Here is a 16,535-nt window from a genome sequence, read left to right as displayed (position 1 = left end):
TGGAGAGGGGTTCTTGTGCCACTTCACATGAAATCTGCGTGGCTTCTAGAAGCTTTAGTTGGGCGTATCTTGGATTTTCTGGTCTGTGGCATGAAGGAACAATTCCTGCTAATATAGAAAGATTTTTGTGGTTGCTTTACCCGTAAGAAGGGAGTAAATGCTTGCTTGCTATCTGGCTGAAAGATACTTGCCTACCAGCCTGTGGTTTCAAAGGGATAACGAAGAATCTCATTTCTGAAAAAAAGCCTAATTCAGAACAACTGTATGGAGAGCAGTGCCAGCCTTGGCTCTGTCTTTGTTACTGTTGAATTTGGAACCGACATTCTGCACTAAACTCTACTGCGCTCTGCTGTCCAGTTGTTTCAGTGAAGTCTCATAAAGGGATGGGGAAAAAAAAAAAGGCTGTTGAAGCTGGGAGCATCTTCAGTCTCCTTTTACTGGTAGACCTACAGTATTTTAAACTTTTTTTTGGTCCTGTATTCTGTACTATTGATTTAGACATTAGACTGAATTAACTGAAAGACTTCTTAAACTCGCGTGACTGAGCCAAACTGGAGATGGTTGAGGAACTGTTTGGTCATTTGATCAATCAGCAGGCAAACGTTCATGTTACAGGTGGTACCTCCACCTAAGTTTCCTCTGGCATAGTTTGAACAGATGATGGCATTTGTGTTAGAGTTGTTAAAATTATTTCAGGCTTCAGAGGCATATGTGGGTATCTTTGAGAATAAAAAAGCATAATTTGTCAAAGCAAACTATGAGAGACAATATTTCTAATCTTGGTATTAATGTTGTAAGTCAACCATGGTAGATAAATACTATTGAGAAATAAAACCAAAATAGAATAACTTTATTTTAAAATATGTTTATGTAAATTGTTATTTCCTGATGCCCTCCTCACAAGCAAATTATAGCTTCAGGAGGTGGTGTAAAGACACGATTCAGCTCATCTGGCGCTCTGGTTAGGTCATTTCACTGAAAAAAACCAGTTTTTAGGACAACTGATGACACAACATCGTTTTGGCAGTTGAAGCTGGAGACAGTGTGTGAGGTGTTGTGGCACAAGGAGCTCTAAGCACAAGTATTTGTAATTAAAGCCTATGCTGTGGGATTGCTGTTGCTGGTGCACTGTGTTTCTGCTGCATGGCCAGTATTTAACTGCATGTCCCAGCCAAAAAATTGTATCAATGCACTTCTAGAGAACCTAACAGAAAATACATTCATCTTAAAATGAAAAACAGACCTCTCTCTCTATCTTTTTTTTTTTTTTTTTTAATACTACTTTTGAGGAAAGAAAGCAGGGAGAGATAATGATGATGAAGGACAGCAGCAGAGAGAATCATTTGTCTTAGCCAAGTTTCATCATGGATAATTCTGTCTTTGGCTCAGTTTGGGAAACTTAAATTTGATCCTGTTCTGTTCTTTCTCTTGCCTGCCCGACACTTTGGCTGAAGCTAGGAGACCCCTAGGTGCCTTAGCACCTTAGAGATTGTTAAGCAAGTGGCTCCTTGGGTATCTGTGATGTTTGGGGTGAGTTCTGTTACTGTTTGTATTCTAGACCATGCCTCTCATCATTACGTAGATTGTGTGCTTATATCAATAATAGTAGGATGGTATTTAACACATTTTAGCTTCTTTTAATGTTATTCACTAAGCCTCAGGTTAGAGGTTCAGAGCTCATGCGGTATAACGTGTAGTCTTTGCCTTAAGTAACATTGTTGAATAGCTGAATGCTGCCAAATAGCAGTGTCTGTTGCAGAGCTGGTTGTACTTAGCTGGAAGAGCATCACTCCATCGTACCGTTTGCCTTTGCTGGCTGCACTGAAGTTCTTAAAACCTGAAAGCTGGCACGTACCTTGTGTGGGAGCAAAACCAAGGTTTATCTCCAGTCAGTCCAAGAGGAATAAAGCGTGCTGTGCTGCGAAGCTTCTAGTACAGCTTAATCCTTCCATTACGCATCTTACTGCTCTTCTGCTGAGGAAGGAAAAGGGTAAAAACAGATGAACCTTGAAGTCAGGCATATTCCTACACAGGGGTCTGTTGAAAAACGCAATTATTGCCATCAATGGAATTATTTTTCCACTGCTTGTGAAATACGTTTTTGATGGGCAAGGGAGAGGAGAGTACAGAGCTGTGGGAGAGGTGGAGCTCTTCAGGAGGCCAGCAGCACTGATGCCTGTGGTTGGGTTTTATGTCTTTTGTTTTTTTTTTTAAATCAATGTATTTTAAAGCACAGTGTTAGATGGGGAGGCAGGTTATCTAAACCAGTTGTGTTCTTACAGTTGTTTAGTCACCTAATCTAAAAGGCTGAATTCTGTGTCTGCAAAGGCTGCTTCACACGGGGAGGGAGAAGTTGCTCTTCACGCAAGAGACCTCTGCTGCTTGCGGTCGCTGTCTGTTGCAGCGGAAACCTCTCGCTTTTCAGGCGTGCTCCGATGGCGTAGCCAACAGAGCCCTCATCAAAGCAAGTTTTCATTATATGGAGAGGGTTCAGATCCATCTCTTGCACAAATAAAGCTGCACCCGACCGCATGGTCTGCATGGGGCTGCTCGTGCAGACCCACTGTAGACGCAGTGTGTAACTTCACCAGCATGTAACATCAGGATGTAATTTACTTAATATGTATAGCTTACAGGTTTTGATAGCACTCGATAAAATAGTACAGTTAGTTTTAGAATTTGATAAACAATAGCAAAAGAGCTCATTTTGAACTGGCGCTGCACCATGCCAGAAGTTGCCTGGTACAGACTTAATTTCACTTCTCTATTCTTCCTTTGATTTGTGTTTAAAGGAAACAGACTCCAGAACCTTCTGGAAAATAGTAATTTAAAAGAGGTATATACACCTTTCTATGTGGCTAGCAACAGTTTTCTCTGCTGTTCGTAGTGAGGTAGTAAATCTGTCGAAACAGCTGGGAGGACGGTGCACAGACCTTACTTTAAGGTAAGGGGCAGAAGCTTGTGCAAAGATCCATCTGTTGCTGCGTCTTCTGCAGTCGGGGAGGTACCAGTGCAGTCGTTGCAGCTGGAGAAGAGGGGCAAGCTGTCATCTGGTGGTGGCTCAGATCAGCAAGCTCAGCGAGATGAGAGTCTGCCCCCATAGCTACCGGTGATGGAGCTGTACCGGTGACAGCAAGGGCAAAAACTTGCTGTGAGAGGTTCCCAGACATGCATCTCCAGCACGTTAGCAGGTCCTGGCATGGCGCTTGCGCACTGGGCCTGGCTGGCGGGGGTGCTGTCGCATCACTAATGAACTGCACGGGTCACATCATCCCCTCAGCCCTATCAGCAGCCAGAGTCATCATTTTTACAATCACTGGCTGAAAAATTGGATGTGTATTCTTTTGGGGCTGGAGTGGTCTGGACAGGGGCTTTTTTCTTGCAGAATACCCCACTACTTAGTGCTTTTACTTTGCAGTGTTGTTTGTGGTGATTTTTCAAAGCAGCTGAAGGAAGTGATAGATGTGTCCAGATTGCTGGGATTTTTGCTTGGATTTTGGCTGCCCAAATTGCATTAAGGCGTTTAGGAGGTTTCCCCAACCACACCGATACGCTAGGTGGTAGCTGAGTGGGAAACAACTTAAAAGGCACACAGTTACTGGTCACACTGAGAACAGCACTGCAGAGGAGCAGGTTTTAACAACAGGGAAATCCTCTTCACGTTGCATTTGTGGCTTTACCTCTAATGCTGAATGCCAGCTGGACACACGTATGTTGGGCTCCGGGGCATCTATGCAGAGGGGGCCTGGGGTCAAACCCTGCCAGCCTTGGCGTGGTGGGATCAGCCCCGGTTTATCTGTAGGAAAACACATCTTTCTGACTTCACCCAGTGCTCGGCTCCCACTGGGAGAATCGTGATCGTTAGCACTTGTTATCCAGCTGTTGTCACAGCACGCGTTGGCCTTATTCTTAGTAACGGCTAATCTCTTCTGTACGGTTACATCCAGATATGGAGGACACAGGGTTTTTCTTTTTTTCCAATAGGATTTATTTGGAACTACAGGCAAAAGCTGACCAGGCTTTGGCAGGCTTCGCTGTGGCTTCCTTAATGAAAATTGTTGCGTTACACTTCTTGGCTTGGGCTTTCTGATCTTAATCTGTGATGGACAGAAGGTTTCAGCATGTCTGGGTGGATTAGAGAGGGGATGGGGCCCTGCGAAATGCCCCGTTATCTCAGCTGAGTGATGGCACATCAAGAGGCCCAGAGTTGCTGTTTTGAACAACAAAATCCCCCGTCCTGTTGTTCTGAAGAAGTTTTTAATGTCCTTGAGGAGCTGTGGCGACCTGCTGATGTGAAGGTTTTCTGAAGCGCTGCCTTTTGTGAATGCTGATGTGAGAAAAGTAATTTGATGGATTTTTCTCATCATCTTTCCCTGTGCACAGGTCCGTGCAGTCCTAAGCCTCAGAGTCACCCGCTGCATACCAAATAAATATCTTCCTTTCTTCTGAATTATTTCCCCTAGGCTTGCCTCATGGCCCTGAAGCAAAAAATACTTTGACACCACAGTTTTACAGCTTTGAGATTCCCCAGATTACAGCAGGCAATGTAGGAGGTTTTTATAGTTTTTTCACAAGAGAAGGCAGCCTTTTATCTCCCTGTTGCATTTTTCCTCTTTCTATAACATTTTGAAACATACAAGTTGGAGACTTCACATGCCGCTTTCAAAACTCTTGAAATATTTATCAAGAACAAAACAGAGCGTTCCAAGAAAACTGAAATACTGTATTTAGTGTTAGAGGGTAAAGTGGGAAAATTTTCTCCTTTCATCATAAGCAGGAAAGAGAACAAAGAAATGGCGAAAGAAGTAATAATTCTTGTTTCCTCATTGCTTTTCTCTGGAGCAAATACATAGAAGCTTTATCTAACGCTGAAAGAGAAACGTTCATGGAAGTCCTTTTGCAACAGAGCGGCACGTTGGCCTCGCCTTTGCGAAGGCATAGGTTTGACCGACCTTTTGAAAACACAGACTGACTCCGGAGACCTTGGAGCTCCCGTCTGCAAGACGCTAGCCGCTCCCGGAGCGTGCTGCGAGCTGTCGTAGCCGAGCCTAAAACTGTGCTGATTTGGGAAGCTCAGCACCCTGATCGCGATCCTCTTCTCCTGCAGGACTCTGGTTCAGTATTGCTGACTTAGAGGGGGCTCGGACTGGGGGGAAGGCGGAGGGCAGGGCCTGTATTATTGGTATTTTGGGTATTTTCTGGGTTTTTTCCCTGTATTTTCAGTGTGTTTCGGTGCTGGGCCCGGTACTGGCAGGCGGTGGCCGAGGTCTGTGTCCCCACCGGGCTCCGCTCCCACTGCTGGGGCCCGGGCAGGGCCAGAGACGAAGCAGGGGGACTTGATTGGGACCCCAGAGAAATCAAACCACAACAGGAAGATTTTGAACCTTAGCCCGGAAGCAGGGCACGCTGGGAGCTGGAAAGGAGGGTAGGGTCAATGCCATCCAGCACAGAAAAGCTGCAGCCCCTTGCTGGGGGGGATGCTCGCTCGCTTTCGGACCATGCTGTCTGCCTTGTACGCTGCTCGTACAGAGCAGGGGGCTTCAGTTTTTTCCTCGATGTCATCATAGCATTATAGCGAATTAAAACCCTAGATGAACTTAAGGCCTTTCAATATGGGCAAATATTTTATGCTGTGTCAGAACATTAATAAATTGAGTGTGCTGCCTGTTGCATGGAATGCTGCTGGGGAAAAAAACCAACAGTTCTAGTTGGGTAAATATATGTTGAATCAAGCAAGAGACAGTTTGGTGGGAAGAAAAAGAAGCAGCTGAGTGGTGTGTTCCAGTGCAAGACCTTTCTGAGGTAAGAGTGAAATCCACGGAGTTACATGGAATGGAAATACTAAGTTGCAAGAAGGAAGCATTTGTAAAGTGATTGTGGCAAAAGGTTGTGTCTGAATTCAGGGCACCCCGGGGCCGTGGTGGGATGCTATTTTTATATTGCTGCCACCACCCCCAAAACCTGCTAGGCCGTTTCAGTGTATTCTTTATTTCGCAGATTTGGCATGATTTTGCAAGGCAGAGTGAATTACTTGGGCTGCCAGAAGTAGGTTATGTTGCTACGTGTGGTTGTGTGCATTTGGGGCAGGTTTCTTACTAGCACTTGGCTTAAAGATATCACCGGATAATTTCACGGTGCCACCAACAGCCATGACTTCAGTCTCTGCTTCCTTGGTTTGGACAGTTGAATCCCTTCTGATGAACTGAGCCCGAGCTCCTTCCTCTGCCCGTCTAGGACTTGATCACAGCTCTCAGCCCGCCTAACTACACTCCTTTTGTTTCTGAGGAGTTTGCTTTGTAGTTGCGTTAGAAAGTCAGAGGTGAATGAAAGAATGTGGCCTGATAGCTCTGGAAATGCACTTTTTCGGTTGTAAAAGCCTATGCGGTTTGTAAGGTGGTTGTAGTCATGGACTTCCTTCATTTGAGGCAACAAATGAAGACTTGAAGCTTTGTGTTAAGAAAACTGGCTCTTTGCAACAAGAACTGTCCCAGGCAGCCACCTCTCCAGCCCAGTTGCTTTCCAGAAGCTAGAGGGATTTAGGTCGGTTGCCACAGGGTGGTTACCTAGTGTGGTATACACTGGAAGAAATGGGGAGGAAAAGTCAAAATCATCAGTTAAGCGGACAGCACAACAACCGTAAACTCCTTTATTCTGTCTTGGCAGAGCTTAATGCTCTGTCGTTTTCTGTTGATGGAAAGACGTGTGTGGTTCTGGTAGCCAAAGGAAGGGAAAAACAAAGTAGCATCACCCTGCCAGGGCACATCAGCCAAGGACAGATGTGCTTGTCAAAAGACTTCTTTGTGGTACTGCTCTACAAACATAATTAACATTAAAACCACGTTAATTAATCTTGACTGTCCCTTCCTAGCTGCTCAAGCGGCTAATGTGATGTATGATATGATGTCTGAGCATGAAGCTCGGCTTTCTGATGCCACACGGAAAGACAACTGACTACCCTTGGCAGGGCTGCATGGCAGAGCCTCCCCAGACTGGGCTCAGCCAGCTGCCCTCAAGAGCAGAGGCACTGGCCATGTCCGCAGGGCTGGCTGTGGCCCACCACAGCAATGTCTCCTGCCCAAGGCTTCCTCCCTGCCCCTCTGTTTCCCAGGCTTCTCTCAGGCACAGGCTGGAGGAATTGCTCACGGCTGTTTCCTCCCCACAGCCCTCTTTGCTGAGGAATTCCCAAGCCCCTTGGCCAGTAAACAACCAGAAGTGAAGCTGTGGCCTGTGGTGCGAGGATGATGGGTCCCACCAAATGACCAGTGTCTGCATGCAAGCCGGGCCATGGGGTACGAAGTGCACGCATTGCCCAGCATCCAGCTGGCTCTACCATATGATACAAAACTGAGCTCAGGGCAGTTCGGTCCACGTGAAGAAACCTTGAATAGCTCCTCAAGAAGATATGTGGGCTACCAAGCTCAACAATGTGGGCTCTGTGATCCTGCAGCCATCTTAGTTCAGTTCAGACCATGTTGTAAACCTTTCCCAGGTGTCTCATGCTGTGTGGAAAAGGGAACATGTGCTTGATTTTATAGCAAAATGTGGCCTTTTTGTCTGTCTCATTGGTAAAATGGGGATAACATCTGACTGTGCTCCATGAGGAGAGTGGACTTTATAAAAATAATTTCCTTATTCAGTGCTTTGGGGTCAATGCAAATGCCACGTGAACATGACCTGCTTTTAAACTTGAAAATAAGCTGGTTCAACAGAGACTTTTGTAGCAATCACTGCTGACAGAATACCATTGCCTTGCAGAGACGTGGCTAAATCAAGTTCAGGGTTATTGCAGCAAAGAAAGTCCATCTCTGACAGCTCACAAAGCAGGTACGCTTCCACAACCCAGTCTATCATGGTGGTACTATTGGTAAGACAGAGCAGGAATCACAGCTTGATGCTCACTTGCAATGCTTTGCTCCAGTCTAGGCGCAGCTGCAGAAAGTCACCTTGTCCACTGAGCACGTAGTCAGAGGTGTGAACCAAACACGGTTCCTGGTTTTTCTAACAACAAGCGGAGGTGCTTAGAAAAGCCTGGCTTTACTACTGGGAGAGGCTTTGAATAACCTAGGATGGCAGTTTAACATCTTTCTTCTCTTGACCGTGATGCAACTGGTGACTGGGGAAGTGCGCTGAGCCCTCTCAGCCGTGGGGAATTTTTAGGAGACCTCATGAACCTCAACAGCTCTGCCCAGAGATGTCATAAGCCCAGGAATTCACTCTGTGATGGCTGCTTTGATGAGTCAGGCTGAGCTGTTCGATGCAATCATCTCTTCTGGACAGGAGTGTACACTGTACCAGCACCGTTACAACTGGTAATGATTTATTCCTGCCCCGTCCTGCAAGAAGTCTGGTAAAAGAAGCTGAAAATTGCAGGGACTGTGAAAGCTGCCATCCTCCTGGTCTCCTACTGATTGTCCCTTGTGTGATGCTGCCTCTTACGGTGAGTTTGTATTTTCCATCCGTTGTTGCAGTGATCACTCCTGTGGAATATAGGTTAAAAATGCAAGAGAATTAAGTACAGTTTGAAATCACCTGGAAAGGTGAGTTTGGCTTGCTGCTTATGCGGAAGACATCAGGGATCTTCTTATTAGCTCTTTCATTGAGAAAAGATCTGGCAGGAATGAGGACAGTCTCTACCGAGATATTATTTTATAGTTCTGCTCTCTGGTGTTGTTCATTTTTAAAGACGCAACCAGAAAAGGAAGAAAGGGCCCCCTTCCTCTTTTTACCCTTACTGTAAAAACTCCTTTTTGTCATGATAAGAGGTGGAAGCCTTAAGTTTTAAACACTTTCCAGTGGAAAGCAAATGTGAAGCTTCCTCGAGTCGCTTTGCTAGGATTGGCACTAGGCAGAAAAGGAGACAAGATACACATAGTGGAAAAATAGTTTTCTTCTCAATGGCTGGAGTTATTTGTGCAAAATAGGGTGTAATTTTTCTCTCTGCTTTTGAGTCTTAGGATGTGAGGTTGGGGTGAGGGGGGGTCAACTGGCTGAACTAATTGTCCTCGGGAGAGAATTAGTAATTTCACAGAGAATGAGTAATCTTTCCCCTCATCCTTTTTCATAGTGGACCCAGTGAAAAAAATAGGATGGGAGCTAAAAATACGTACGCATTTTTCTTGTGGTCGTCCTTATCTGGACTATCACAGCACTCAAGGGAACCTCAGCATTGCAGATGGACCTTTCATTAGCCAAGCAGGATGCCTCAAGGGGTGGCTTTGGCCAGGAGTGCCCAGCAGCAGAGTATCCCCCGCTGCTTAGCCTGAAGCGAGAGCACACAGTCTAGGATAGTAAAGGAAAGACCCCGCTGTGTGCAGCCAGCGACCGAGTTCAGGCTGGCTTCTGCGCACTCACACGAGCAGCTGATGAACGGTTTTCATCTGCCCCCTCCCTGCATCAGCTACTGATGTTTCATGTCCAACTTACTGCATCTCTTTTCCCTTCCTCTGAGGCTTGCTACGAAGCTGGGACGGGTGGCTTAGGGAGTCTGTCGTAGAGTGGGGTAGTTGGCTTGCAGATGGGTGTTGAGCAGCTCCCTGTCGTGCGGGGCGGAGAACCATCGCCTCTCCTGCCTCCTTCCACCACCGTCAGGCAAGCCTTACCCCAAAGGTGGGCGACAGCCAGAAACATCAGAAAACTCTTAGCATGGGGTCGGTGGTCGACTTCTAAAACTTCAAACGTGCGTCAGAAAACAAAAGGAAACTAAATCTGTGGCTTCTTCTGGAACACACAAAAGAGCTTGGGACTCTTGTCTGGAGTGAGAGCTGGTCTTGTGAAATTTGGGCTGTTTGGTGAAAAATACTGGATGGCTCCAATTTGTGAGGCTGATTGAGAAAAGTTGTGGGATCAGGGTTGATTTTTCAAAGCAAATACCTGTTGCTCTGGCTCAGTTCTCAGGCAGGTCTCTGGGTTGAAATCAGACAGCAGCCACCCGTCTCGTATTAAAGAGTATGTGTGGATCGTGGATACAAAATTCATGCTGGATAGTTTAAATATTTTTTAAATACAAGATTACTCTTATAATTTCTCTGGCCAGTCACATAGATAAGATTTCCACCCCACCTCACAACCTAGACCACTTCTCCAAACATTTACAAGTTTAATTCTTGCATCGATTGGTTGTCCGTCACAGCGGATCGAAGCCTGAGGCAGGTGCCGGCACGCTGGCCTGCCAGTGCGGGGTGGATGGAGCTGGCACAGGCGGGGCAGGAGGTGCCATCGCTACGCCCCCACGAGCCGAAGCACGTCTGGATGGAGCAGCTCCCGGTGTTCCTGGCCAGCAAGCACGAGGAATCCAGTTCTCCCTTATGCCAAGGTCCCTGCACCTCGTGGTGGTTTCATAAATCACTTCCAGGGCCTCTCAGGGACGAGTTTCATCCTCTCTGAGATTCACCAGTGATAGCAGAGGAAAGAAATCCTGCCAGGTTTGGTTTGCATGGGCAGGTATTTGGGAGCAGTTGATCAAAATTAATTTCCTGACCATGTAATTGCAGGAAAAGGTGAGCCCACATGTGCCGTTCAGGTAAAGCCACGTTATTCTTAAAGCCCTGTCAGGTTTTGCAGGCGGACGTGTCCACGAGGGGCTGATGGCCTTGTGGCAGGGTGACCCAGGGACTCTCCCACTGCCAGAAGGAGGTGATAGCTCTGCCTTTTCTATGCCCTTTCTTCCCACAACCCTTACTTTCTTTACCCAAGTGCAAAAAAAAAAAAAAAAAAAAAAAAAAAAAAAAGAAAAAAGCCCACCAAACAAACAACAGCCCCCAGATGAAAAAATAATCCCAAATCTTCTCCCTGGAAACATGAAAATAGATGGGAAAACAAAAGCAGCATTTCTGGAGATTGAGTTCTGACGGCACCAACAAAAAATCGTCAGCAACAACCCCTCCCGCACAGGTAGGGACGGTACCGGGCTGAACCCCCAGCCTTCATTTATTTCATCCCAACTGTGCTGCAGGCAGGAACCTCTTGGCAGGGACCGGCTGGGTGGAAGAGGCGAGGGGTGCTGCTGGTTGCCTGTAACGTGAGTGGGTGGCTAATCCGTGTGAAAACCTGCTGCCATTTTTGCCCCCTCCTTGTAGCCCCGCGTGCGCTGCTGCCTCTCGCCCCCATGGCTGGCACCGTCATCGTCATCATCGCTCGCTCCCTTTGCGCAATGTGTGGCTCGAGGGACTTTCACGCATCCGGATGCCTGCCTAGGGGTATTGCAAAGTATCTGCTGCTAAGATACTACTGGCGAAACAAGAAACCCTTTGGCAAAAGCCCTCTGTGCTTTTCCTTCCCCTGTATCTGGCCCATTAGCATCTCTTCCTCCTACCGTGGCTTTGTGATCTGCCCCAAAAAGCAGTACACTGGGGTCATTCGGGATGAGCAGGGGCTCTGAGGTTTCCACCAAAGGCCATTTCTCACGAGGACCGTTAAGGCAGCCGTCCCTTTGCGCTTGGAGGGACCCCCAGTGTTGCTGGCTCTGCTCTGCTTGAGAACTGCGGCAATGTGATGTGGCAAAACCTAAAGAGAACGGGCCCAACGCCATGTAACGCCTCGCAGGCCAAAACCAGCCCAACTTGTCCGATGCTCCGCACGTCTGGGAATGCAATGGCCCTGTGCGCTTGTGCTGAGGCAAACCCGGCTGAAACAGAAAACCCACTGTGTGGGTGCGGGGGCACCGACTGCTCGAGGTTCCCTCTGCCGCCCTCCACGATGTTCCGACCACGCGGTGCAAGGCGGCCAGGACCCAGTGCCGGGCCACGGTGTGTCCCCCATGCTGTGCTCACACAACTCCAGTCATGTTGGTGGAGGAGGAGGTGGATCTCGGGAGCTGTTGGGAAGCTGTGATGTGGAAGGATCCTGTGGGAGCATCCTTCCCTTCCTGCCCTTGCTCCCCGTGGACATTCCGCCCACCTCGTGCCTGCTCGGTTGCCACAAATTCCTGCTCCTCTGTGCTCAGCAGCCTTCTGTCCCTCGCTCTTGGTGTTTTTCGCTGGCTGACTGCTGCCTTAGTGCCCTGGGTGAGTTGACAAGGCAACCCAAGGGACACGCCATTGGTATTGTCACTACTGGTTATTTTCAGCGGTGGAATCTGACACCAAGGACGTGCACGTCCACTGGCGACCAGTCCACCAGAAAGCACGGATGGGTTACAGGTGTCAACGGATGGGCTCCTTCTTCCAGGCTCTGAAGTTAAGGGACAGATGCCTCTCTCTCTTTTAGCTGTTCTTAGTAATAAAATCCCCTCCTCACCCATTCTAGCCATCACTCGGTGCTCCTGGCATTCCACACTCATATGGCCTTGCTTCCTCCCGTCTTCACCGTGACCCACCCTCCCACCAATTCTGCTTTGTGCCAAAATATCTGTCCCTTGGGCCATCGGCAGCTGCACACCCTCAGCGTGCCAGCAGCCCTGCCACCAACGGAGGGATGCACTTAGAGAGAAGGCCGGCTCCATTTTAGCAGGTGTCGGACACCCCGCGTGCACAAGAGCTGCCGGTGAGGGAGGCACAGTGCTGAGAGTCAGTGATGGGAAAGAAGGAAACTAAGTCATGTTTTTCTACAACACAGCACTTTTCATTGTGAATCCGTGCACGAGGGTGGGTGGGGGAGAGCCTACGAATCCCGTCAGAGGAGATGGTGCGGGGACCAGCGGCAGGGATTGCTGCTCTCCTGCTTCTCGCGTTCATCCCACCTCTGTTTTTCCACTCCCTCTCTTGTTTTTCTCCCTCAGTTAATTTTGTGCCGATTCAGTGCTGCTTGACAGGAGCTCAGGCTGCAGTTTTAGCAGGAGCCACTGGTGCTGGCGGGGAAACACGCTGATCTTTTCTCCTGCTGGTTTTCCCCTTTTCCCTCTCCTCGGATGAACTTGTCCAACAGTACCTACTTACTGGCAACAGAAAACCCGTCTTTCTGGTAACAGCTCACAGCTCCTGTTATCGCCCAGCCTCATGACAGCTGCTGGGACCTGTCAGTACTTCAGCAAAGGTGAGAGATGTTCAGGAGAGGCCTTCAGCGGTGCTGGGCGATTTGGGAATGGGGAGCGGAGCGTGGGCTCTGGCTGCGGTCCCAGGCTGGTGATGGTGCGGAGGTCGGGACCAAGCCCTGGCACTGGGTCTGCACTTGGACACAGGGGATTCACCGCGGCCGAAGGGACTCCTGTCCTTGCCCTGTTCCTTGCCATGCCTGCCCCCGTGCTGGGACCTGTTCCCACTTTAGGTGACCCTACTACAGAAGGAAGTACCGTCACCTTGATTTCTCCATGGGTGCTTGAGAGTTTCCCCAAAACCCCATGTACTTTTCTCCTTCTGACAATCCTGTACCATGTGCATCCTGGGGGAACCATGGTGGGCGCCGACGCCGTGTCCCACAGGCTCCCTCCCTTCTCCTTCCTGCCTGCGGTTTACAAGAGAGCTGTGCACATCGCCCCATCCGTCATCTCCCAGGCTCTCGGAGGGGCCTGGGGACAGGCAGGGATGTCTGCGTGAGTGGGACAAAGGTTTCGCATCTCCATTCCCAACATCGTGGGAAAGAGGCACCAACCCAAAAAACTTGAGAGCTGCTGGTGCAACCATCACAGAGATGGCCAGCGTGAAACCTGGAGGTGTGGGGATGAAATCCTGCCTGCTCAGATGTACAGCTGGGGTGGCCGAGGCGCTCCAAGAGCTGAGCTGCTGCCCCTCAGCATCCCTGCCTGCCCCTCGGCCAGACCCTGGCTCCTCTCGCAGCAGCTACGGGCCGGGTTGCCAGAGGGGAGCTGCCAGCCAAAAGCAGTTTCTCTTCTCTTCTGCTGTACTGGGGCAGCAACCATGGGACAACAAAAGCTCCTCAGAGCAGCTAGGCAATAGCAGAGCGAGTTTGTCTGGCTTTTTTATTTTATTTATTGGTTATTTTAGATGTGACATCGCCAATGAAGTTGAATACTTTAGTTTAAATCATCTTTTTAACAATCAGAGTGAAGCTCATTTCCCACAGAACTTCCCTTTTGTTCTTTGCTTAAATACTCTTGCTTAAAACACCCTTTGGCTGTTATTAATTACATCCATGGTTTTCTAAACAACTTAATCCATGGAAATCAGAGTTTGGGGGGAAGGCCAGGATCTAGTACCTCTGAGACCAATACTCCTGTCCCTGTTAAACATGATGGATTTGCATTGATTCTTATAGCAGTATGAAAACAAAATGCAAGCTGTACAGCAGAGGATAAAAATACACACCAGCAAAGCCAAGGAACTCCGCTCCCTTCCCCTGCCTCCTGGGAAGGGCTGGGTTGCAAGGCTCACAAACATAGGTGTGGGCAGAAGGGCACAATAATTGTCCTTTGGATTTTAAAAGCACACCTTCACCACTGCATTTGGCCACCATGGAGCCATTAGAAAGGGGCTAAGTTGCTGTTTCTGAGCTCCAGTCACTCTGCTTGGTGTACTTGCTTTCAGTGTACTGAAGAATCCTTCACATCCGATGTGTGAGCAATCAAAAGATCCGACTAGCCCCCAAACAGGGACAAACATTATTTTGCTAAGGATATCTATTTAAAACTGAAGGGAAAGGTGGTTGTTCACCTGTTTGAAAACACTGCTTTTCCAAAACAAATGTGTCAGGTTTCCCCTACCACAGTGTGTGAGGCCGCTCCAATGGTGGTTACTATTTAGTCACTTTTCCAACAAAAATTGCAATTTTGGCTGCTTCAAAGAAGGGAATCTGTACCCAGCTTTTCCAGGACGTGGAAATCAGCACATTGTCCTGCACAGCTGCTGGCACTGTAGTGGGGGGGTCCCCATCTATATATGCTCCAGGCTACAAAGCTGTCACAGCCAGCTTTTTTACGATGTCTATTTTTGAGCAAAGCTGCCTGCTGGGGTTTTCAGCCCTCAGTCACCAGCAGAGGTCAATGAGGTAGCGGCTCCAGCAGGCACATAGCTGGTGCGGATGCTGTTGAAGGGTCTCATGTGGTTTCCCGGTGGTTTTTCGTCTCACGTGGTTTCCCGGTGGCTTTTCTTCATCTGCGTCAGGTGAAGAGAAACTCCAGGCAGGTGCCAGCGCCCACACCCAGGGCTTTCGTGGTACTCACCTATTTCAGCTCATTTGCTTCCTTTTCATGCTCCCTGATCGCAGCTCGGACTGGGTTGAACAGGATGTTGGCTTTGCAGTGTGTGAAAGGAGAAGGTCACCCTGAAGGCTTTTCCCTTGAAATCTCTCAGTGCCTTCTGAGGGAAAACTATGGGAGTGGGTTTGGGGTGCAGTGGCACCCAGCGCTTACAGCACCTATCCCCACAGCACGCTGCGGGCTGCAGCGCTCCTCGGGGGCCAGTGTCGCCAGGTACCGCTGGGGACACTGGTAGCTGATGCGCTCCAAAGCCACCCCACGTTTGGGTGTGGATGAACTTGTCCTCAAGCTCTTTTGTCTTCCTATAAGCATTTGGCCGGCGCAGGCCGTCTGCCTTCCCTGCCAAGCCCAATCCCATTTATCATGCCGTATGGGACCGCTGACAGCAGCTGGATGACATGACAACTGCATTTCCCAGCACTGGAAACAGTGTTTCCCGTTGCCCATCTCTCATTCTTGTAATCCCGAGTGGAGGCTTTTGCTCTGTTTTTCTTTTGTTTTCCTCTTGAGGGACAAATAAACACATTTCTTAATTTCCTGCTTGGAGCAAAGTGGCTGAGCCAGGACCAAAGCCACCTCCGGGCGGCTGCTCGGGGTGAAGTGGGGACTGGGCAGTGCCGCGTGGCTGTGGAGCTTCTCCTCAGTTCCCTCTGCTTCTAAATTCACCTTCCTCCGTGCCTCGGTCAGGACTTTGCACAGTCTGTGGCCATCCCTGCTCTTAGGCTCCTTGTCTTTCTGCAGTTTTTCCTTGGCCTCTTTATCCCGGAATGCTCTGCGTAGCCGCAGCCGCTGCTGGCAGCCAGCCAGACCTGTGAACACCACTTCCAACCAGCTCTCTGGAGTCCTTTTCTCCCTCCAAGCCCTTGTGCATCTTAAGTTTTCCATTAAAGCCTCCTCATCTGCCTGACAGACCATGAGCTTTGCCCAGTCCCCAGCATGGTGCAGGACTGGCACCTCAGGGATGGGGAAGGTGCCGGCTGCTGCGGCCAGAGCCTTGGCCAGTGGGGATGCTTGCTGGCTTTGTAGGCAACCAAAATTCAACATGTTCCTTTTGGACGAGCCTTAGCCCTGTCGGCTCTTACACACCCTGGCCATGTGCATCACAGTGTGCACCAAGTGCCGGTGCAGGTAATGCCATGAGGGAGCTGCACCATCCACAGGAACTCTCCTCGCTGTCAGTCTTTCAGCTATATGAGGGGACATTGATGGCTGGTGGAGGTAGGGCATGGTGGCCAAACCACTGCAATCGTGTTTGTTTCCCTCCCCTGGAAGAACTTCAGGCTGAGATGAACGGCTTCATCCCTCAGAGGAATGCAGGCAAGGAGTTGGAGAGAAGTTGTGTTTTTTATAACACTAACTCACAGCGTTTCAGGAAAAAGGGTAAAAGGAGCGCTCAGGTCCCTGACCCCGGGGACTGCAGGCAGCACTGTTTATCCTGCGGTGCACA

This window comes from Opisthocomus hoazin, chromosome 8 (assembly GCF_030867145.1).
Source record: "Opisthocomus hoazin isolate bOpiHoa1 chromosome 8, bOpiHoa1.hap1, whole genome shotgun sequence".
Classification (NCBI taxonomy): Eukaryota; Metazoa; Chordata; class Aves; order Opisthocomiformes; family Opisthocomidae; genus Opisthocomus; species Opisthocomus hoazin.
The sequence above is the reverse complement of the archived record's forward strand: the minus strand, read 5'-3'. Positions refer to the sequence as shown.